This window comes from Erinaceus europaeus, chromosome 15 (assembly GCF_950295315.1).
Source record: "Erinaceus europaeus chromosome 15, mEriEur2.1, whole genome shotgun sequence".
In the NCBI taxonomy this organism is placed as follows: domain Eukaryota; kingdom Metazoa; phylum Chordata; class Mammalia; order Eulipotyphla; family Erinaceidae; genus Erinaceus; species Erinaceus europaeus.
In genome coordinates, this window is record NC_080176.1 from 24,255,483 (window position 1) to 24,280,422 (window position 24,940).

A 24,940-nucleotide genomic window follows, 5' to 3' on the forward strand; every position below is an offset into this window, starting at 1 on the left:
AGGCGGGGCTAGGGAGCAGCAGAAGCTATGTTTCTCTCCTCTCCTCTCCTGGTCAGCTAGGAATACCAAAGGAGACCACCTGTGACCTCTACAAGACAGGACTAGAACAAACGACTTCATAGACAGAGAGGAACCTAGAGAAATTAAGTGGCTGGTAATAGTCCCACAAGTTAACCAGTTGAGACTCCACCTCCAGTCCTTATTTCACCAACAAAAAGACAGCTGAAGGGAGGAGAGGACTTTCCTGAGACTAACCAAATACAACTGTGAGTCTCCATTGCTACTGCCCTCAGAACCTGGAGCAGCAGCAGGGAGGCCCTGTGCTGACACCAGGGGACAGAGAACTAACCAGGAAACTCAGGAGAAGATCTATACCTCTGTGGCCTAGCAGTGGGGCTGTGAGAGTCTCTTTGCATAACCACTAGATTATCTCTGCCCCACCCTGCTTTATCTCTTGGGCAGCAGTCAGTGATTAAACTAAGAAGCCAATTTATAATTTAAAATCCCTCAGGCTCCCTTAGCCTAAAGGGAAGAAAAAGAACAAAAGAGGCTTGTAAGCCACTGAGATCCAACTCAGGGATTAAAAACTATTGAAACAACTGTCAACTTCCACAGCTGTGAACCCTTTAATTACCATACTTAGACACAGTCAATCCAGGCAAGAGTGATCAGTAATTTGAAAAGTACTGAGAGAGGGACCTCATAAAATAATATATAAAATGGTTAAACCAACAAGAAGAAATATTGGAGAAATGGACCAGGACAAGAGGTCAGCTAAAAGCACCCCAGAGGTTGGCCAAAATAATGAGGCCAACATCCAATCACTAGTTAAGGAAATAATCACAGGAGTGAGTAAAGAGTTTGAAAAAACTGTCATCAGAAATACAGAAAAAAACAAATGAGACTCTGGAAGAAAACACTAATTATCTCAAGGTTACGAGAGAGCTGAAAGCTGAAATAGCTGAGTTAAGAACACAACTAGCTGAACAAGCTAACACAGTATCAGAACAGGGTAACAAAATAGATGGACTCCAGAAAACAGTAGAGGGCAGAGAGAATAGAATCTATGAGGCTGAAGACAGAATTGGCAAGATCAAGGATGAATTAGAGACAACTAAAAAAGAAGTAAGAGATCTCAAAAAGAGAGTAAGAGATGCTGAAAACAACAACAGAGACCTATGGGATTACTTCAAAAGAAATAATAATACACATTATTGGCTTACCAGAGGAAGAAAGAGAGGTATGGGAAGAAAGCATTCTTCAGGTCATAACAGCTGAAAACTTCTCTAGACTAGACAACATCAAAGACATAAAGGTTCAAGAAGCCAGGAGGGTCCCAAACAGAATTAACCCAGACTTAAAGACACCAAGACACATCATATTTAAAATGGAAAGGAATAAGGATAAAGAAAGAATCCTGAAGTCTGCAAGAGGAAAACAAAGAGTCAACTACAAAGGAAAACCCATAAGATTAGAAGCAGACTTCTCCACACAAACACCAGAAGAGAATGGCAAGATATCTATTGAGTGTTCAATGAGAAAGGCTTTCAACCAAGACTACTGTATCCTGCTAGACTGTCATTCAGACTAGATGGAGGCATAAAAAACTTTCAGACAAGCAACAGTTGAAAGAATCAACTACCACCAAGCCTGCTCTGAAAGAAGTTCTGAAAGGTCTCCTATAAACAGTAACACCACCACAAATAGGCCATTTATCAGAACACTCTAAAACTCTACAAGAATGGCACTAAAATATCTGTAATCTTTGATATCAATGAATGTCAATAGCCTAAATTCACCTATTAAAAGGCACAGAGTAGGAAGATGGATCAGAAAATACAACCCAACAACATGCTGTCTACAGGAAACACACCTAACTCAACAAGACAAACACAGACTCAAAGTGAAAGGATGGGAAACTATCATACAAGCCAATGGCCCACAAAAAATGGCAGGAACAGCTATTCTCATATCTGACACGATAGACTTTAAAATCAATAAAATTAAAAAAGATAGGAATGGACACAACTTAACGCTCAGAGGATCAGTCAGTCAAGAGGACTTAACAATTATTAACATCTATGCACCCAATGAGAAGCCATCTAAATACATCAAACGTCTACTGAAAGAGCTACAGCAATATATTAACAGCAGCACAGTCATAGTAGGGATTTCAACACTCTCTCAACTTGACAGAACATTCAGGCAGAAAATCAATCAAGACATAAGGGAGCTAAATGAAGAGATAGATAAACTACAACTATTGGACATTTTCAGAGTCATTCATCCCAAGAAACTGGAATACACATTCTACTCAAGTCCACATGGGTCATTATCAAGGATAGACCATATGTTAGGCCACAAAGACAGCATCAGCAAATTCAAGAGCACTGAAATCATCCCAAGCATCTTCTCAGGCCATAGTGGAATTAAACTAACACTTAACAATCAACAAAAGATTAGTAATAGTCCCAAAATGTGGAAGCTCAACAGTACACTTGTTAACAACTACTGGGTCAAAGAGGAAATAAAGGAAGAAATCAAAATCTTTTGAGAGTTCAATGAAAATGAAGACACAGGAGTCGGGTGGTGGCGCAGCAGGTTAAGCGCACGTGGTGCAAAGCACAAGGATCCCGGTTCGAGCCCCCAACCGCCCACCTGCAGAGGAGTCGCTTCATAGGCAGTGAAGCAGGTCTATAGGTGTCTATCTTTCTCTCCCCTTTTTTGTCTTCCCCTCCTCTATCCATTTCTCTCTGTCCAATCCAACGACAATGACATCAATAATCACAACAAGGGCAGCAAAAGGGAAAATAAGTAAATATTAAAAAAAAATCCTCCCCCCTCTTAAAAAAAAAAAAAGAAAATGAAGACACAAGCTATCAAAATATTTGGGACACAGCTAAGGCAGTACTGAGAGGGAAGTTCATAGCCATACAAGCACACATTAGGAAACAAGAAAAAGCACAAATAAGCAACCTGATTGCACATATTAAGGAAGAAGAAGAAGGAGAAGGAGGAAGAGAAGGAAGAGGAGGAGGAGGAGGAGGAGGAGGAGGAGGAGGAGGAGGAGGAGAAGGAGAAGAAGAAGAAGAAGAAGAAGAAGAAGAAGAAGAAGAGGAAGAGGAAGAGGAAGAAGAAGAAGAAGAAGAAGAAGAAGAAGAAGAAGAAGAAGAAGAAGAAGGACCCTAAAGCAACCAGAAGGATAGAAATCACTAAAGTTAGGGCAGAAATGAGTAACATTGAAAATAAGAAAACCATACAAAAGATCAACAAACGTAAATGTTCGTTCTTTGAAAGAATGAACAAAATCAACAAACCTTTAGCCAGACTCACAAAACAAAAAAGGGAGAAGACCCAAATAAATCAGATAGTAAATGAAAGAGGAGATATCACAACAGACACTGCAGAAATTCAACATACCATGCGAGGCTTCTATGAACAACTATATGCCACCAAGCTAGAGAACCTGGAAGAAATGGACAATTTCCTAGATACCTATGAACTTCCAAAATTAAGTAAAGAGAAACTAGATAACATGAACAGGCCCATCACAGCTAATGAAATTGAAATAGTTATCAAAAATCTTCCCAGAAATAAAAGTCCTGGACCAGATGGTTTTACAAATGAATTCTATAAAACTTTCAAAGAAGAACTAATACCTCTACTTTTAAAAGTCTTCCAGAAGATTGAAGACACTGGAATACTCCCTGCCAGCTTCTATGAAGCCAACATCACCCTGATACCAAAAGCAGACAGGGACACAACCAAAAAAGAAAACTACAGACCAATATCTCTGATGAACATAGATGCGAAAATATTGAACAAAATTCTAGCCAACCGGATACAGCAGTGTATCAAAAAGATTGTTCATCATGACCAAGTGGGGTTTATCCCAGGCATGCAAAGTTGGCTTAATATACAAAAATCAATCAACGTGATCCACCACATCAATAAAAGCAAGACCAAAAACCACATGGTCATATCAATAGATGCAGAGAAAGCCTTTGACAAAAATACAACATCCCATTATGATCAAACACTACAAAAAATGGGAATAGATGGAAAATTCCTGAAGATAGTGGAGTCTATATATAGCAAACCTACAGCCAACATCATACTCAATGGTGAAAAACTGGAAGCATTTCCCCTCAGATCAGGTACTAGACAGGGCTACCCACTATCACCATTACTATTCAACAGAGTGTTGGAAGTTCTTGCCATAGCAATCAGGCAGGAGCAAGGAATTCAAGGGATACAGATTGGAAGAGAAGAAGTCAAACTCTCCTTATTTGCAGATGACATGATAGTATACATGGAAAAACCTAAAGAGTCCAGCAATAGGCTTTTGGAAATCATCAGGCAATACAGTAAGGTGTCAGGCTACAAAATTAACATTCAAAAGTCAGTGGCATTCCTCTATGCAAACACTAAGTTAGAAGAAATTGAAATCCAGAAATCAGTTCCTTTTTCTATAGCAAAAAAACAATAAAATATCTAGGAGTAAACCTAACCAAAGAAGTGAAAGACTTGCATACTGAAAATAATGAGTCACTACTCAAAGAAATTGAAAAAGACACAAAGAAGTGGAAAGATATTCCATGTTCATGGGTTGGTAGAATTAACAGCATCAAAATGAATATACTACCCAGAGCCATCTACAAATTGAATACTATTCCCAACAAGGTCCCAACCACATTTTTAGGAGACTAGAACAAATGCTACATATGTTTATCTGGAACCAGAAAAAAACCTAGAATTGCCAAAACAATCTTGAGAAAAAAGAACAGAACCAGAGGCATCACACTCCCAGATCTCAAACTGTATTATAGGGCCATTGTCATCAAAACTGCTTGGTACTGGAACATGAATAGACACACTGACCAGTGGAATAGAATTGAGAGCCCAGAAGTAAGCCCCCACACCTATGGACATCTAATCTTTGACAAAGACGCCCAGACTATTAAATGGGGGAAGGAGAGTCTCTTCAAGAAATGGCATTGGAAAAAATGGGTTGAAACATGAAGAAAAATGTAACTGAACCACTGTATTTCACCAATACAAAAGTAAATTCCAAGTGGATCAAGGACTTGAATGTTAGACCAGAAACTATCAGATACTTAGAGGAAAATATTGGCAGAACTCTTTTCCGCATACATTTTAAAGACATCTTCAATGAAACAAATCCAATTACAAAGAAGACTAAGGCAAACATAAACCTATGGGACTACATCAAATGAAAAAGCTTCTGCACAGCAGAAGAAACCACTACCCAAACCAATAGACTCCTCACAGTGAAGACCTTTACATGCCATGCATCAGACAAGAGCCTAATAACCAAAATATATAAAGAACTTGCAAATCTCAACAACAAGAAAACAAATAGGATTCCACTTCCGGAGGCGGAGCTACGAGCAGCAAATCGCTTTCTCTCCTCTCCTCTCCTCTCCTCTCCTCTCCTCTCCCAGATCAACTAGGAATACCAAAGGAGACCACCCGGACCGAAACAAGACAGGACTAGAATGACCACAGGAACCCAGTAAATCACCCATGAGTACAAACACCCGTGGCTGGTGACAGAGAAGAGAGAGGGGCCTAAGGAGAGATTAAGTGACTGCTAACAGTTCAACAGTTTATCTGTTGAGACACCACCTCCAGTCTGCTCCACCAACAAGGGGACAGCTGAAGGGAGGAAAGGACTCCCCAGAGACTCACCAAGTGCAACTCTGAGTCTCCATTGCTACTACCCTCAGAATCTGGAGCAGCAACAGGGAAGGACACCAGGGGACAGATATCTAACCAGCAAATTCAGGAGAAGACCTATACCTCGGTGGCATAGCTGAGGGGCTATGAAAGTCTCTTTGCATAACCACTGGATTATCTCTGCCACACCCTGCTTTATCTCTTGGTCAGGAGTCAATGATTAAGCTAAGAAGCCTATTGATAGTTTAAAAGCCCTCAGGCTCCCATAGCCTACAGGGAAGAAAAAAAAAGAGGCTTTTACACCACTGAGCTCCAACTCAGTGATTGAAAAAAGTGTTAACTTCCACCACGGTAAACCCTTTAATTAAATTACTTAGACACAAGTCAATCCAGGCAATAGTGATCAATAATTTGAAAAGTACTGATAAAGGGAACTCATAATATAATATATAAAATGGTTAAAACAACAAGAAAAAATATTGGAGACTCGAACCAGGACAAGAGTCCAGCTAAAAGTCCTCCAGAGGGTGAAGCACAAAACGAGTTCAACATCCAAACATTAGCTAAGGAAATAATAACAGGAGTGAGTAAAGAATTTGAAAAAATTGTAATCAGAAATGCAGGAACAACAAATGAGAATATGGAAGAAAACTCTAATAATCTCATGGTTATTAGAGAGCTGAAAGCTGAAATCGCTGAGCTAAGAAGGCCACTAGCTGAACAAGCTAAAACAGTATCAGAGCAGAGCAACAAAATAGATGAACTCCAGAAAGCAGTAGAGGGCAGAGAGAATAGAATTCTGGAGACAGAATTAGCAAGATTGAGGATGAATTAGAGACAACTAAAAAAGAAGTAAGAGATCTCAAAAAGAGATTAAGAGATGCTGAAAACAACAACAGAGTCCTATGGGATGACTTCAAAAGAAACAATATACACATTATTGGCTTACCAGAGGAACAAAGAAAAGGAGAGGAAGAAAGCATTCTCCAGGCCCTAATAGCTGAAAATTTCTCTAGTCTAGACAACACCAAAGACATAAAGATTCAAGAAGCCCAGAGGGTCCCAAACAGAATTAACCCAGACCTAAAGACACCAAGACATATCATACTTAGAATGGAAAGGAATAAGGATAAAGAAAGGATCCTCAAGGCTGCAAGAGAAAAACAAAGAGTCACCTACAAAGGAAAACCCATAAGATTAGCAAAGACTTCTCCATACAAACACTACAGGCCAGAAGAGAATGGCAAGATATCTATCGAGTGCTCAATGAGAAAGGCTTTCAGCCAAGAATACTATATCCTGCTAGACTGTCATTCAGACTAGATGGAAGCATCAAAACCTTCTCAGACAAGCAACAGTTGAGGGAAGCAACCATCACCAAGCCTGCCCTGAAAGAAGTTCTGAAAGGTCTCCTATAAACAACCAGACCACCACAAATAGAACATATATCAAAACACTCTAAAACTCTACAAGAATGGCGTTAAAATATCTTCAATCTTTGATATCAATAAATGTCAGGCCTGAATTCACCTATTAAAAGACACAGAGTAGGAAGATGGATCAGAAAACACAACCCAACAATTTGTTGTCTACAGGAGACTCACCTAACTCAACAAGACAAACACAGACTTAAAGTGAAAGGATGGAAAACTATCATACAAGCCAATGGCCCACAAAAAAGGGCAGGAACAGCTATTTTCATATCTGACATGATAGACTTTAAAATAGATAAGATTAAAAAAGATAGGAATGGACACTACTTAATGCTCAGAGGATCAGTCAATCAAGAGGACTTAACAATTATTAATATCTATGCACCCAATGAGAAGCCATCTAAATACATCAAACTTCTACTGAAAGAGCTACAGCAATATATTAACAGTAACACAATCATAGTAGGGGACTTCAACACCCCACTATCTCAACTTGACAGATCATCCAGGAAGAAAATCAGTAAAGACATAAGGGAGCTAAATGAAGAGCTAGATAAACTAGAACTATTGGACATTTTCAGAGTCATTCATCCCATGAAACCGGAATACACATTTTACTCAAATCCACATGGGTCATTATCAAGGATAGACCATATGTTAGGCCACAAAGACAGCATCAGCCAATTCAAGAGTACTGAAATCATCCCAAGCATCTTCTCAGACCACAGTGGAATTAAACTAACACTTAACAATCAACAAAAGATTAATAACAGTCCCAAAATGTGGAAGCTCAACAGTACACTTCTTAAAAACTTCTGGGTCAAAGAGGAAATCAAGGAAGAAATCAAAATGTTTCGAGAGTTCAATGAAAATGAAGACACAAGCTATCAAAATATTTGGGACACAGCTAAAGCAGTCCTAAGAGGGAAGTTCATAGCTATACAAGCACACATTAGGAAACAAGAAAAGGCACAAATAAACAGCCTGATTGCACGTCTTAAAGACCTAGAAGAAGAACAACAAAGGAATCCTAAAGCAACCAGAAGGACATAAATCACTAAAGTTAGGGCAGAAATAAATAACATTGAGAATAGGAAAACCATACAAAAGATCAATGAAAGTTGGTTCTTCGAAAGAGTAAACAAAATCTACAAGCCTTTAGCCAGACTCACAAAACAAAAAAGGGAGAAGACCCAAATAAATCAGATAGTAAATGAAAGAGGAGATATCACAACAGACACTGCAGAAATTCAACATACCATGCGAGGCTTCTATGAACAACTATATGCCACCAAGCTAGAGAACCTGAAAGAAATGAATGATTTCCTAGATACCTACCAACTTCCAAAACTAAGTAAAGAGGAAGTGGATAACATGAACAGGCCCATCACAGCTAATGAAATTGAAACAGTTATCAAAAATCTTCCCAGAAATAAAAGTCCTGGACCAGATGGTTTTACAAATGAATTCTACAAAACCTTCAAAGAAGAACTAATACCTCTACTTTTAAAAGTCTTCCAGAAGATTGAAGACACTGGAATACTCCCTGCCAGCTTCTATGAAGCCAACATCACCCTGATACCAAAAGCAGACAGGGACACAACCAAAAAAGAAAACTACAGACCAATATCTCTGATGAACATAGATGCGAAAATATTGAACAAAATTCTAGCCAAAATTCTGTATACTGGATACAGCAGTATATTAAAAAGACTTTCATCATGACCAAGTGGGGTTTATCCCAGGCATGCAAGGTTGGTTTAATATACGTAAATCAATCAATGTGATCTACCACATCAACAAAAGCAAGACCAAAAACCACATGGTCATATCAATAGATGCAGAGAGAGCCTTTGACAAAATACAACATCCCTTTATGATCAAAACACTACAAAAAATAGGAATAGATGATAATTCTTGAAGATAGTGAAGTCGATATATAGCAAACCTACAGTCAACATCATACTCAATACTGTAAAACTGGAAGCATTTCCCCTCAGATCAGGTACTAGACAGGGCTGCCCACTATCACCATTACTACTCAACATAGTGTTGGAAGTTCTTGCCATAGCAATCAGGCAGGAGCAAGGAATTCAAGGGATACAGATTGGAAGAGAAGAAGTCAAACTCTCCTTATTTGCAGATGACATGATAGTATACATGGAAAAACCTAAGGAATCCAGCAAGAAGCTTTTGGAAATCATCAGGCAATACAGTAATGTGTCAGTCTATAAAATTAACATTCAAAAGTCAGTGGCATTCCTCTATACAAACACTAAGTTAGAAGAAATTGAAATCCAGAAATCAGTTCCTTTTTCTATAGCAAAAAAACAATAAAATATCTAGGAGTAAACCTAACCAAAGAAGTGAAAGACTTGTATACTGAAAATTATGAGTCACTACTCAAAGAAATTGAAAAAGACACAAAGAAGTGGAAAGATATTCCATGTTCATGGGTTGGAAGAATTAACATAATCAAAATGAATATATTACACAGAGCCATCTACAAATTGAATGCTACCCCCATCAAGATCCCAAGCACATTTTTTAGGAGAATACAAAAAATGCTACAAATGTTTATCTGGAACCAGAAAAGACCTAGAATTGCCAAAACAATCTTGAGAAAAAAGAACAGAACCAGAGGCATCACACTCCCAGATCTCAAACTGTATTATAGGGCCATTGTCATCAAAACTGCTTGGTACTGGAACATGAATAGACACACTGACCAGTGGAATAGAATTGAGAGCCCAGAAGTAAGCCCCCACACCTATGGACATCTAATCTTTGACAAAGGGGCCCAGACTATTACATGGGGAAAGCAGAGTCTCTTCAAGAAATGGCATTGGAAACAATGGGTTGAAACATGCAGAAGAATGAAACTGAATCACTGTATTTCACCAAATACAAAAGGATCAAGGACTTGGATGTTAGACCACAAACTATCAGATACTTAGAGGAAAATATTGGCAGAACTTTTTTCCGCATAAATTTTAAAGACATTTTCAATGAAATGAATCCAATTACAAGGAAGACTAAGGCAAGTATAAACCTATGGGACTACATAAAATTAAAAAGCTTCTTCACAGCAAAAGAAACCACTACCCAAACCAAGAGACACCTCACAGAATTGGAGAAGATCTTTACATGCCATACATCAGATAAGAGTTTAATAACCAACATATATAAAGAGCTTGCCAGACTAAACAACAAGACAACAAATAACTACATCCAAAAATGGGGGGAGGACTTGGACAGAATATTCACCACAGAAGAGATCCAAAAGGCCGAGAAACACATGAAAAAATGCTCCAAGTCTCTGATTGTCAGAGAAATGCAAATCAAGACAACAATGAGATATCACTTCACTCTTGTGAGAATGTCATACATCAGAAAAGGTAACAGCAGCAAATGCTGGAGAGGGTGTGGGGTCAAAGGAACCCTCCTGCACTGCTGGTGGGAATGTCAATTGGTCCAACCTCTGTGGAGAACAGTCTGGAGAACTCTCAGAAGGCTAGAAATGGACCTACCCTATGACCCTGCAATTCCCCTCCTAGGGATATATCCTAAGGAACCCAACACATCCATCCAAAAAGATCTGTGTACACATATGTTTTTGGCAACACAATTTGTAATAGCCAAAACCTGGAAGCAACCCAGGTGTCCAACAACAGATGAGTGGCTGGGCAAGTTGTGGTATATATACACAATGGAATACTACTCAGCTGTAAAAAATGGTGACTTCACCATTTTCAGCCGATCTTGGATGGACCTTGAAAAAATCATGCTGAGTGAAATAAGTCAGAAACAGAAGGATGAATATGGGATGATCTCACTCTCAGGCCGAAGTTGAAAAACAAGATTAGAAAAGAAAACACAAGTCGAACCTGAAATGGAATTGGCGTATTGCACCAAAGTAAAAGACTCTGGGGTGGGTGGGTGGGTGGGGAGAATATTGGTCCATGAAAGATGATGAATGACATAGTGGGGGTTGTATTGTTAAATGGGAATTTGGGGAATGTTATGCATGTACAAACTATTGTATTTACTGTTGAATGTAAAACATTAATTCCCCAATAAAGAAATAAATTATTTAAAAAAATAACCCCATCCAAAAATGGGGGGAGGACATGGACAGAATATTCACCACAGAAGAGATCCAAAAGGCTGAGAAACACATGAAAAAATGCTCCAAGTCTCTGATTGTCAGAGAAATGCAAATAAAGACAACAATGAGATATCACTTCACTCCTGTGAGAATGTCATACATCAGAAAATGTAGCAGCAGCAAATGCTGGAGAGGGTGTGGGGTCAAAGGATCCCTCCTACACTGCTGGTGGGAATGTCAATTGGGCCAATCTCTGTGGAGAACAGTCTGGAGAACTCTCAGAAGGCTAGAAATAGTCCTACCTTATGACCCTGCAATTCCTCTCCTGGGGATATATCCTAAGGAACCCAACACAACCATCCAAAAAGATCTGTGTACACATATGTTCTTAGCAGCACAATTTGTAATAGCCAAAACCTGGAAGCAACCCAGGTGTCCCACAATAGATGAGTGGCTGAGCAAGTTATGGTATATATACACAATGGAATACTACTCAGCTATAAAAAATGGTGACTGCACCATTTTTAGCTGATCCTCGATGGACCTTGAAAAATTCATGTTAGGTGAAATAAGTCAGAAAGAGAAGGATGAATATGGGATGATCTCACTCCCAGGCAGAAGCTGAAAGACAAGGTCAGAGGAGCAAACACTAGTAGAACCTGAACTGGAATTGGCATATTGCACCAAAGTAAAAGACTCTGGGTGGGGGTTAGAATACATGTCCTTCAGAGGACCTAGTGGGCATTGTATTGTTATATGGAAAACTGACAAATGTTATGCATGTACAAACTATTGCATTTACTGTTGAATGTAAAACATTAATTCTCCAATAAAGAAATTAAAAAAAAAAAGAGGGGAGGGGCAGTGGCTCACCGGGTTAAGTGCACATACATGGTGGGAAGCTCAAGGATCCCTGTCTGAGCACCCCATGCCCCACCTACAGGGGGGTCACTTCACAAGCGGTGAAGCAGGTCTGCAGGTGTCTTTCTCTCCCCCTCTTGTCTACCCCTCTTCCCTCAGTTTCTCTCTGTCCTATCCAACAACAATGACAGCAATAACAATAATAATAACAATACTGGCAACAAAAAAGGAAAAATGGCCTCCAGGAGCAGTGGATTTGATTACTCTGAAGGCAAAAAAGAAAGAGAGAGCAACAAAGAAAGAAAGACTAGTGGTGGTGCACCGATGCAGGGGTGCAGATGTTTCTCTGTCTCTCTCCCTCTCTCCCTCTCTCCCTTCCCCTACCCTCTCAATTTCTGGCTGTTTCTACCCAAGAAATAAAGATAAAGATAATTAGAAAATTAAAAGTTGGGCCAGCTGGCTGCTCAATGATCCCACATGTGTGCAAGGTCTTGCATGTGAAAAGTGACCACTGCTTGATGGGTCCTCACAACCTCGGCATCCTGGGTGCCGGTCTCTCCTTGGAGACTCAGTAGAAGCTCCTGTGTTTGGTGGAGCAGCTGAGTGGAGAGCCCAGGAAGGCATCAGCACCTCACATGAAAAGGAGGAGAGGGGGAGCCGGGCTGTAGCGCAGTGGGTTAAGTGCATTAATGGATGGCGTAAGGATCCTGGTTCGAGGCCCTGGCTCCCCACAAGTAGGGAAGTCGTTTCACAAGTGGTGAAGCAGGTCTATAGGTGTCTATCTTTCTCTTCCTCTCCTCTCTCCACTTTTCTCTGTCCTACCCAACAACGATGACATCAATAACAATAACAATAACTACAACAATAAAACAACAAGGGCAACAAAAGGGAATGAATAAATAAATAAAAACTATTCAAAAAAAAAAAAAAGGAAGAAAGAAAGAAAAGAAATGGGGAGAGGGTGGCCCAGGAGGTGGCGAAGTGGATAAAGCACTGGATTCTCATCCATGAGTTCCCAAGTGTGATCCCTGGCAGCACATGTTTTAGAGTGATGTCTGGTTCTTTCTCTCCTCCTATCTTTCCCATGAATAAATAAATTCTTTTAAAAAAATATTTATTTACTTATTCCCTTTTGTCACCCTTGTTATTTTATTGTAGTTATTATTGTTGTTGTTATTGATGTCTTTGTTGCTGGATAGGATAGAGAGACATGGGGAGAGAAGGGGAAGACAGAGAGGGGGAAAGAAAGGTGATTCACCACCTGTGAATCAACTCCCCTGCAGGTGGGGAGCAAGGGGCTGGAACCTGGATCCTTATGCTGGTCCTTGCGCTTTGCTCCACATGCGCTTAACCCGCTGCGCTACCACCTGACTCCCAATAAATAAATTCTTAAAAGAAAAGAAAAGGCGGAGGGTAGATAGCATAAAGGTTGTGCAAAGAGACTCTTGTGCCTGAGGCTCCAAAGTCCCAGGTTCAATCCCCCGCACCACCATAAGCCAGAGATGAGCCGTGCTCTGGTTAAAAACTTAAATAAGGATTCGACTTCCGGAGGCAGAGCTACGAGCAGCAGATCGCTTTCTCTCCTCTCCTCTCCTCCCTTTATCCTCTCCTCTCCTCTCCTCTCCTCTCCTCTCCTCTCCTCTCCTCTCCTCTCCTCTCCCGGATCAACTAGGAATACCAAAGGAGACCACCCGGGATGAAACAAGACAGGACTAGAATGACCACAAGAACCCAGTAAATCACTGGTGAGTACAAACACGCGTGGCTGGTGACAGAGAGGAGAGAGGGGACTAAGGAGAGATTAAGTGACTGCTAACAGTTCAGCAGTTTATCAGTTGAGACACCACCTCCACTCTGCTCCACCAACAACGGGACAGCTTAAGGGAGGAGAGGACTCCCCAGAGACTCACCAAGTGCAACTCTGAGTCTCCATTGCTACTACCCTCAGAATCTGGAGCAGTGACAGGAAGGGACACCAGGGGACAGAGATCTAACCAGGAAGAAGGAGAAGACCTATACCTCGGTGGCATAGCTGAGGGGCTGTGAAAGTCTCTTTGCATAACCACTGGATTATCTCTGCCACACCCTGCTTTATCTCTTGGTCAGGAGTCAGTGATTAAGCTAAGAAGCCTATTGATAGTTTAAAAGCCCTCAGGCTCCCATAGCCTACAGGGACGAAAAAAAAAGAGGCTTTTAAACCACTGAGCTCCAACTCAGAGATTTAAATACTATTGAAAAAACTGTTAACTTCCACCACTGTAAACCCTTTAATTAACTTACTTAGAAACAAGTCAATCCAGGCAATAGTGATCAATAATTTGAAAAGTACTGATAAAGGGAACTCATAACATAATATATAAAATGGTTAAAACAACAAGAAAAAATATTGGAGACTCGAACCAGGACAAGAGTACAGCTAAAAGTCCTCCAGAGGGTGAAGCACAAAATAACGAGTTCAACATTCAAACATTAGCTAAGGAAATAATAACAGGAGTGAGTAAAGAATTGAGAATAGGAAAACCATACAAAAGATGAACGAAAGTAAATGTTGCTTCTTCGAAAGAGTAAACAAAATCGACAAACCTGTAGCCAGACTCACAAAACAAAAAAGGGAGAAGACCCAAAAAAATCGGATAGTAAATGAAAGAGGAGATATCACAACAGACACTGCAGAAATTCAACATACCATGCGAGGCTTCTATGAACAACTATATGCCACCAAGCTAGAGAACCTGGAAGAAATGGTTGATTTCCTAGATACCTACCAACTTCCAAAACTAAGTAAAGAGGAAGTGGATAACATGAACAGGCCCATCACAGCTAATGAAATTGAAACAGTTATCAAAAATCTTCCCAGAAATAAAAGTCCTGGACCAGATGGTTTTACAAATGAATTCTACAAAACCTTCAAAGAAGAACTAATACCTCTACTTTTAAAAGTCTTCCAGAAGATTGAAGACACTGGAATACTCCCTGCCAGCTTCTATGAAGCCAACATCACCCTGATACCAAAAGCAGACAGGGACACAACCAAAAAAGAAAACTACAGACCAATATCTCTGATGAACATAGATGCGAAAATATTGAACAAAATTCTAGCCAACCGGATACAGCAGTGTATCAAAAAGATTGTTCATCATGACCAAGTGGGGTTTATCCCAGGCATGCAAAGTTGGCTTAATATACAAAAATCAATCAACGTGATCCACCACATCAATAAAAGCAAGACCGAAAACCACATGGTCATATCAATAGATGCAGAGAAAGCCTTTGACAAAAATACAACAGCCCTTTATGATCAAACACTACAAAAAATGGGAATAGATGGAAAATTCCTGAAGATAGTGGAGTCTATATATAGCAAACCTACAGCCAACATCATACTCAATGGTGAAAAACTGGAAGCATTTCCCCTCAGATCAGGTACTAGACAGGGCTACCCACTATCACCATTACTATTCAACAGAGTGTTGGAAGTTCTTGCCATAGCAATCAGGCAGGAGCAAGGAATTCAAGGGATACAGATTGGAAGAGAAGAAGTCAAACTCTCCTTATTTGCAGATGACATGATAGTATACATGGAAAAACCTAAAGAGTCCAGCAATAGGCTTTTGGAAATCATCAGGCAATACAGTAAGGTGTCAGGCTACAAAATTAACATTCAAAAGTCAGTGGCATTCCTCTATGCAAACACTAAGTTAGAAGAAATTGAAATCCAGAAATCAGTTCCTTTTTCTATAGCAAAAAAACAATAAAATATCTAGGAGTAAACCTAACCAAAGAAGTGAAAGACTTGCATACTGAAAATAATGAGTCACTACTCAAAGAAATTGAAAAAGACACAAAGAAGTGGAAAGATATTCCATGTTCATGGGTTGGAAGAATTAACATAATCAAAATGAATATATTACACAGAGCCATCTACAAATTGAATGCTATCCCCATCAAGATCCCAAGCACATTTTTTAGGAGAATACAAAAAATGCTACAAATGTTTATCTGGAACCAGAAAAGACCTAGAATTGCCAAAACAATCTTGAGAAAAAAGAACAGAACCAGAGGCATCACACTCCCAGATCTCAAACTGTATTATAGGGCCATTGTCATCAAAACTGCTTGGTACTGGAACATGAATAGACACACTGACCAGTGGAATAGAATTGAGAGCCCAGAAATGAGGCCCCACACCTATGGACATCTAATCTTTGACAAAGGGGCCCAGACTATTACATGGGGAAAGCAGAGTCTCTTCAAGAAATGGCATTGGAAACAATGGGTTGAAACATGCAGAAGAATGAAACTGAATCACTGTATTTCACCAAATACAAAAGTAAATTCCAAGTGGATCAAGGACTTGGATGTTAGACCACAAACTATCAAATACTTAGAGGAAAATATTGGCAGAACTCTTTTCCACATAAATTTTAAAGACATTTTCAATTAAACAAATACAATTACAAAGAAGACTAAGGCAAGTATAAGCCTATGGGACTACATCAAATTAAAAAGCTTCTTCACAGCAAAAGAAACCACTACCCAAACCAAGAGACCCCTCACAGAATGGGAGAAAATCTTTACAGGCCATACATCAGACAAGAGTTTAATAACCAACATATATAAAGAGCTTGCCAGACTAAACAACAAGACAACAAATAACTACATCCAAAAATGGCGGGAGGACTTGGACAGAATATTCACCACAGAAGAGATCCAAAAGGCCGAGAAACACATGAAAAAATGCTCCAAGTCTCTGATTGTCAGAGAAATGCAAATAAAGACAACAATGAGATACCACTTCACTCCTGTGAGAATGTCATACATCAGAAAAGGTAACAGCAGCAAATGCTGGAGAGGGTGTGGGGTCAAAGGAACCCTCCTGCACTGCTGGTGGGAATGTCAATTGGGCCAACTTCTGTGGAGAACAGTCTGGAGAACTCTCAGAAGGCTAGAAATGGACCTACCCTATGACCCTGCAATTCCCCTCCTAGGGATATATCCTAAGGAACACAACACATCCATCCAAAAAGATCTGTGTACACATATGTTCTTGGCAGCACAATTTGTAATAGCCAAAACCTGGAAGCAACCCAGGTGTCCAACAACAGATGAGTGGCTGGGCAAGTTGTGGTATATATACACAATGGAATACTACTCAGCTGTAAAAAATGGTGACTTCACCATTTTCAGCCGATCTTGGATGGACCTTGAAAAAATCATGCTGAGTGAAATAAGTCAGAAACAGAAGGATGAATATGGGATGATCTCACTCTCAGGCCGAAGTTGAAAAACAAGATTAGAAAGAAAACACAAGTCGAACCTGAAATGGAATTGGCGTATTGCACCCAAGTAAAAGACTCTGCGGTGGTTGGGTGGGGAGAATACAGGTCCATAAATGACATAGTGGGGGTTATATTGTTAAATGGGAATCTGGGGAATGTTATGCATGTACAAACTATTGTATTTACTGTTGAATGTAAAACATTAATTTCCCAATAAGGAAATAAATTTAAATAAAAAAAACTTAAATAAATAAAAAGAAAATGAAAAGACAAGGAAAGGGGGGCGGCTTGCCTGCGGGTTGGGGTGGAGTACCTGCTTTGCCAGGGGTGAGACCCAGGTGTGAGCACAGCCCTTAGTGCACTGGAGAAAGGTCTTGGGTTGTGGTGTCTGTGGTATCAAGTTCTCTCTCACTGTATCTCTCTCTCTGCCTCTTTTTTTTTTTTTTCTATTGGATAGAGACAGAGAGAAATTAAGAAGGTTGGAGCAGATAGAGAGGGAGAGAGACAGAGGACGTGCAGCCCTGCTTCACCAGTTGTAAAGCTTCCTCCCTGCAGTTGGGGACCAGGGGCTTCAACCCCAGTCTTTGTGCACTGTAATGTGTGCGCTTAACCAGGTGCACCACCACCTGGCCCCTCTGCCTCTCTTTTTTCTGTGCTTTTGCCACAAGGGTTATTTGTGGGGTTTGGTGTCTGCATGACTCTACCACTCACAGAGGCTTATTCTTATTCTTATTCTTATTCTTATTCTTATTCTTTTCCCTTCTTTTAGAGATAGAATTAGGGCATCAGGCAGTTGTGTACCCAGTTGAGCTGGAAGAAAAGAGAGGAAATGAGAGATTCCCCTTGTCTGCTATGTACTGAGACAGCAAGAGGAGCTTCTGGGCCCCTGGCTCACACCCTTCAGATGGGGAGAAGGAGCCCTCCAGTCTGCACTGCTTTGTCATAGCAGGAGCCAGCTAGGACAGGATGACAGGAAGTCTGCCCTTGATGACAATCCCTGTCTTCACAGAGCCAGTCCCCACAAGGCCCTGTGTGGTTAGATGCCTCACTGTCCTCCATGGAAGTCTCTCCACATCAGCTCTGGAGAGGCCTTTCTTGTCATTATTTCTATTTCTTTATTGCCTTGGTTTTATCACTGGGCTTGTTACCTGCATAACAAAATCCAATGCTTCCATGAAGGATGATGAATGACATAGTGGGGGTTGTATTGTTAAATGGGAAACTGGGGAATGTTATGCATGTATAAACTATTGTATTTACTGTTGAATGTAAAACATTAATTCCCCAATAAAGAAATAAATTATAAAAAAAAATACAATGCTCCCAGCAGTCAATTTTCCTTTTTTTTTGTTTTAATTGGGTGATTAATGGTTTACAGTCAACAGTAAGACACAATAGTTTATACATGGGGATCCGGGCGGTAGTGCAGTGGGTTAAAATCCTGGTTTGAACCCCGCCCCCCCCCCACCGCCAGCAGGGGGGTTGCTTCACAGGCAGTGAAGCAGGATTGCAGATGTCTTATTATTTTCTCCCACTCTCTGTCTTCCCGTCCTCTCTCCATTTTTCTCTCTGTCCTGTCCAACAATATCAATGGCAACAATAACAAAAAGGGCAACAAAATGGGAAAAATGGCCTCCAGGAGCAGTGGATTCATAGTGCAGGCACCGAGCCCCAGCGATAACCCTGGATAAAAAAAAGAAGAAAAGAAAAAAAAAAAGTGAGAGAGAGAAACCTAAAACAATAGTTTGTTTTTCTTTATTTTAATATTTATTTATTTATTTTTCCTTTTGTTGCTCTTGTTTTTTATTGTTGTTGTAGTTACTATTGTTGTTATTGATGTCGTTGTTGGATAGGACAGAGAGAAATGGAGAGAGGAAGGGAAGACAGAGAGAGGGAGAGAAAGACAGACACCTGCAGACCTACTTCAGCGCTTGTGAAGCGACTCCTCTGCAGGTGAGCCGGGCTCAAACCAGGATCCTTCCGCTGGTCCTTGTGCTTTGCGCCACATACGCTTAACCCGCTGCACTACCGCCGGACCCCCCTTTCTTTCCTTTTCTTTTTTTTAAATTTATTTACTTTATTTTTGAGATAGATGCAGACGGAAAGACACAGAGGCAAATACCAGAGCACTGCACAGCTCTGGCTTATTGTGGTGTGGGGGATTGAACCGGGACTTCAGAGTCTCAGGCATGAGAGTCTCTTTGCATAACCATTATGCTATCTACCCCCACCCTCTTTTCTTTTTTTAAATATATTTTATTTATTTTATTTTTGAGAGAGATGCAGAGAGAGAGAAACACAGGGCACTGCTCAGCTCTGGCTTATGTTGGTGTGGGGGATTGAACCTGAGACTTTGGAGCCTCAGGCTTCAGAATCTGTTTGCATAACCATTATGCTATCTCCTCCACCCCACTCCATTTATTTTTCTTTCTTTTGCCCTCAGGGTTACCACTGGGGCTTGGTGCCTGCAATATGAATTCACTGTTCCTGGCAGCCATCTTTTTTCCATTGTTGTTGTTACTATTGTTGTTGGATAGGACAAAGAGAAATTGAGAGAAGAGGGGGAGATAGAGAGGGGAAGAGAAAGACAGACACCTGTAGACCTGCTTCACTGCTTGTGAAGCAACCGCCCTGCAGGTGGGGAGCCTGGGACTTGAACCTGGATCCTTACACGGGTCCTTGCACTTCATGCCATGTGCATTTAACCCACTGCACTACAACCCGGCCCTCCTTGTTATGTCTATGTGCACTTAGGTCCAGATATTTGTTCATGTATTAATGAGACACACACAGAGGAAACCAGACCATCACTCTGGTACATGTGATGCTGGGGATCAAAGTTGGGACCTCATTCCTGAGTGGCCAATTCTTTTTATTTTGATAGTGGTTGGTGAGAAGCAAAGGAGAGAGGCAGAGGAGAGATACTTGCACTGCACCATGAAGCCCCACTTCCTGTAGCTGGAGGCTGGGGCCTTGAGCCCATGTTCTGATGCCTTTTATCAAGTGAACCAGCACCTGGCCCCTCACATAAAATCAATATGTATTGATAAGCCAGCAGAATAGCTCACTTGGATAGTGCGCTGACCTGCCATGTTCACAGCCCAGGATCAAGCCCAGCCCTTATCTCATTGAAGCAAGCTTCAGTGCTGTGTTCAGTTTTTCTCGCTGCCTCTCAGCTTTTCTGAATCTGTCCAAAATAAATAATACAGGGGGCTGGGCAGCAGCGCAGTGGGTTAAGCACATATGGCGCAAGGGCAAGTGCAAGGGCCGGTATAAGGATCCCGGTTTGAACCCCCAGCTCTTTCTCTCCTCCTGTCTTCTCCTCTTTTCTCAATTTCTCTCTGTCCTATCCAACAACAACAGCTATGACATCAATAACAACTACAACAAGCACAACAACAAGGGCAACGAAATGGGAAAAATAGCCTCTAGGAGCAAGTGGATTTGTAGTGCAGGCACTGAGCCCCAGCAATAACCCTGGAGGCAAATAAATAAATTAATTAAATAAACAATATATGAGAGAGCTTTACAGGAAATCCTCTCTGAGGAGGTGACATTGAAGCTCATCAAAGCTACAAGGAGCCAACTTTGTATCTTCGAGGGAAGAACATTCCAGACAGGAGATTTAGCTGCAAAGGTCCAAGGTGGGCATGAGGCAGGGTCTGCAGTGGCTAGCACAGAATAAATACGGTGGGTGGTAACGGGCCAGGTGAGAGGCTTGAGTTGAAAGACCCATGGAGGGACTGGAGCACGAGAGTGGTGTGATGTAATTAAGCCAAAAAGGATGAAGCTGGCACCATCTCTGATTCTGTAGCTAGACAAGACAACAATAACCCTGATGGCACACAGGGTGCCTTGCTGGATATAAGGGTCACGGGGAACTTCCCCTAACCACAGGTCTTTATCATCAGCAATTAAGTCCAAACTGATCAAAGGACTTGTCTACAGCTGTTTTGAACACGCACAAAGACCCTCCCCTGGAACTTAATATTAAGGAATGGTCAGCTGACTGGTTTCAGCCCTAGACTGTTCACTCTTCCTCTACTTTGGACATCTCCCTTTTTATTTTCCTTTTAAAAATAAGTATTTTCCCCTCCTCTGCCAGCATTGTTGCAGATATCTGCAGCACTGTCTCACTGCTTGCAAACCTTCCCTCCTGCAGTGTGTGTGGGGGTCTTGAACCTGGGTTCTTGTGCATGTCGTGCATGGTACTGTGTGTGCTCTACCAGGTGTGCCACCACTCAGTTCCAGGCCTCCCACTTTTTTTTGGGGGGGGGCAGGGGTGTACGGTGCTGGTGGTGGTAGGAGCAGAGTGAGGTTGCTTGTCAGTGAATACCTTTTAACTGCTTGGGGGGGGTGTTATTGATATTACTCCTGGGAAGGGTAAAATAAAGGTCCACACACACTTTTTAAGTAAATATCTATTTATATCAGGGGGAGGGGAGGAGAGAAAGAGCATTGGGGAAATACAGTAATAAAGAGAAAGAGCCAAAGCATGCCTGGGGACTGAACTTGGTGCTTGAGAGCCTGGCACTTTGCTTTTTTTTTTTTTTTTTAATTATCTTTATTTAATTATTGGATAGAGACCGTCGAAAATCAAGAGGAAAGGAGGAGATAAGAGAGACAGAGAGACACCTGCAGCCCTGCTTCACCACTTGTGAAGCTTTCCCCCTGCAGATGGGGACCAGGGACTCGAACCCTGCTCCTTGAGTGCTGTAACATGCGCTCAGCCAGGTGCGCAACCACCCGGCCCCTTAGCCTGACACTTTGCCACCTCCAAGCATGGTACCTCAAAGTTTTAAAACTCAGGTGGAGGCTAGGTGAGTTGACAACATCAGACAGGCAAGGGACCTGTCACTGGTGTCCCAAAAGGGGCACCTTGTCAGTAGACAAGGGTTTGATGAATTAGCGATGGTGAGGGGATTGGTGGAGGGTGAGGGGCAAGTGGGTGTTTAGGGTGGGTAAGAGCAAGTGATCGTGGGTTGCCTGGAGCAGCCACTCTTGGATGGATTCTGTAGGTGAGTTTACTCTTCAGACCTTGGTGTTCCAGTCCTGGCACATTTTATTGTCCCCCTCCTCCCTCCCTCTTACCATTGCTCTGGCCTTGTGTGTGTGTGTGGGGGGGGGGGGCACCAGCCAGCTAGGTAAGGACCCAAATAACCTCTGCTGTCCAGGATGGGGGGCTAGGAGGGGTGATGCAGCTGCAGAAGAAAATGAAAGGGCCAGGGAAAGACAGCATCGGTTCTGCAAAAGCCTTTCATGCCTGAGGCTCTGAGGCTCCAGGTTCAGTCTTCAGTACCGCCATCAGCCAGAGCTCTGAGCAGTGCTCAGGTTAAATAAACAAATACTTTTAAAAAAGAAGAACGGGAGGCGGAGCTACGAGCAGCAGCAGATCGCTTTATCTCATCTCCTCTCCTCTCCCGGACCAACTAGGAAAACCAAAGAAGACCACCCTGACCGAACAAGACAGGACTAGAATGACCACAGGAACCCACTAAATCATGGTGAGCACAAACACGTGTGGCTGGTGACAGAGAGAAGAACAAGGAAATGACAAGGCAACCCCCTCCCAGCAGGACACCTGGGTTGCCCTGGCTTTCAGACTCTCAAAAACTCTGCTCGCCAGCCTTCGTCTTCCGGAAGACCCTCGGGGGCCTCCTCCCCCTGTCACGCTAAGACCCCAGGCGGGAGACGAGGAGCCCCCGGTGTGTGGCGGCCCCCCACCTGGCACCTGGCTGCCTGCCCGCCTGCCTGGCCCGGACCACGCCCAACGATCAGACCACGCCCACAACACAGGGCACGCCCCCGAAGGTTTAAAAGCCCGCAGGCCCGCTGCCGTCGCCCCGCCCGCCCGCTCCGCGCCAGGCCGCACCCACTCGGGGGCGGCGCGCCGGGCCTAATTTAGTCCGCGCGCCGCGCGCCGGCAGCGGTGGCAGGGCTGCGCGGCGAGGCCGGACCCCGGGGCCGGCGGCCGAGGCGGGTGAGTATGGCCGGCCGGGGACGCTCAGGTCGGGTGGGCGGCGGGCGGCGGGCCTGCGGAGCGGCGCTGCGAATGTCCCGGACTTCCGCTCGAGCCCCGGAGACTGAGCGCGGCCTCCCCGCTCCGGCGGCGCCGTCGGGCTGCGCTGACTGACTGACGGACGGGCGGGCGCGCGTGCGCGCGGATGGGCCCTCGGCGCTTGCCGTAGCGCGGCCGGAGGCGGCCAGGCGGGCCGGCGTCGCGGCGCAGGGGACGGGCGGCGACGGAAGCGGGGCGCTGAGGGCCGTTCGGCCGTGGGGGCGCCAGGACTCCGGGCAGGCCTCCCCTCAAGCGGCTCGGGCGGCAGGGCCCCGCCGAGGCCGCGGCCGCTCAGGGCGGCGCGCAGAGCCTAGGTAGCGGTGGGCCGTGGCCATAGCGCCCCTTGTGGCCGGGCGGCGCCGCCTCAGCGCGGAGGGCGGGGGGCGGTTTGCGGGGCGCCCGACCCTCACCTGCAGCCCCACCTGCGTCCCTGCCCCCACCTGCACCCCCACCCCGACCTGCACCCTCACTTGCACCCCCACCTGCATCCCCACTCCCACCCGGGAGTTGAGGGACCCCTCCTCCCCCGCAAGCGCCAGTAGCCACCGTCCGGCTGTCTCGTCCCCCCCCCCCCCAGCACCCAGGAAAGTCTGGGTGCCCCGTGACATGGTTGCGGTGACGAAACGGGGCACCCTTCGGAAGCGTGGGCGCCACTAGAGTTTCTGAGCGGAGGGGGTGTCCCTGCTGAACCTCCTTCTCCATCCTCCTTCCTCCCCGCCCAGCCCTCAAGTCTTGGAGTCCCCGGCCCCTCAGCAGCCTCGGGTGCCCGTCCCTCTCGGCTCCTTGGTGACTTTGGCTGTCACGGGGGGGGGGGGGTGAGGGGTGTGAGGGGCATGAGGGGCACAGGTGTTAGTCCGGGAGGGCTTGGATTGTGGTGGCCGCGGGGGGGGGTGTCCGGTGCTGGGGGGTCCCCCAAGAAGGCGAGGCTGCCTACAGCGGGGCGGGACACCCAGCCGGCCACTGCCCTGAGCGGAGGGGTCCCCACCCCTGTTCCAGACTCCAGTCTGTCTGAGCATTGAGTGCACCAGTATTATTATTACTGTTATTATTTTGAGTACCAGCTGCGTGTCAGCTGCATACAAAATTCACAGCATTTTTGGTCTCAGGATGGACTTTGGGGTGGGTGGGTCCAGCCTTCAGCACCTGGTGATTTCTTTTCCCTCCTCCAGGGTTATTTCTGGGGCCTGGTGCCGGCACTGCCGATCCACTGCTCCTGGAAGTTATTTTTCCCTTTTTATTGGACAGGACAGAAATCAGGGGAGGAGAGGGAGAGAGAGAGAGACACCTGCAGACCTGCTTCACCGCTTGTGAAGTCCCCACTCCCACCCCCACCCCTCCGCAGGTGGGGAGCCGGGACCACGAACCTGGGTCCTTGCACCTGGTCTTGGGCTTCCTGCCATGTCCAGGAGCTCAGAACGGTTGTTAGTGTGGGTCGGCTTTTTATTTTGTAATGCCCATTTATGTTTTCATGTCCACCAGCAAAATGCTGGTGGTGACAGCC

General features: G+C 43.7%; 1 protein-coding gene across 6 annotated transcripts in view; it reads left to right on the plus strand.

Moving 5' to 3' along the window:
* Positions 1-23,218: 23,218 nt before the first annotated feature.
* The window catches only part of TRRAP (transformation/transcription domain associated protein), a 97,286-nt gene continuing 95,564 nt past the window's right edge, over positions 23,219-24,940 (plus strand). For 5 of the 6 annotated variants that reach the window (XM_060173304.1, XM_060173309.1, XM_060173307.1 and 2 more), the window contains exon 1: positions 23,219-23,361. The gene's annotated coding sequence lies outside the window, so the exon portion shown is untranslated. Of the gene's footprint in view, positions 23,362-23,609; positions 23,754-24,940 lie in introns of those variants that run through there. The other variant, XM_060173305.1, reaches the window with a different exon arrangement.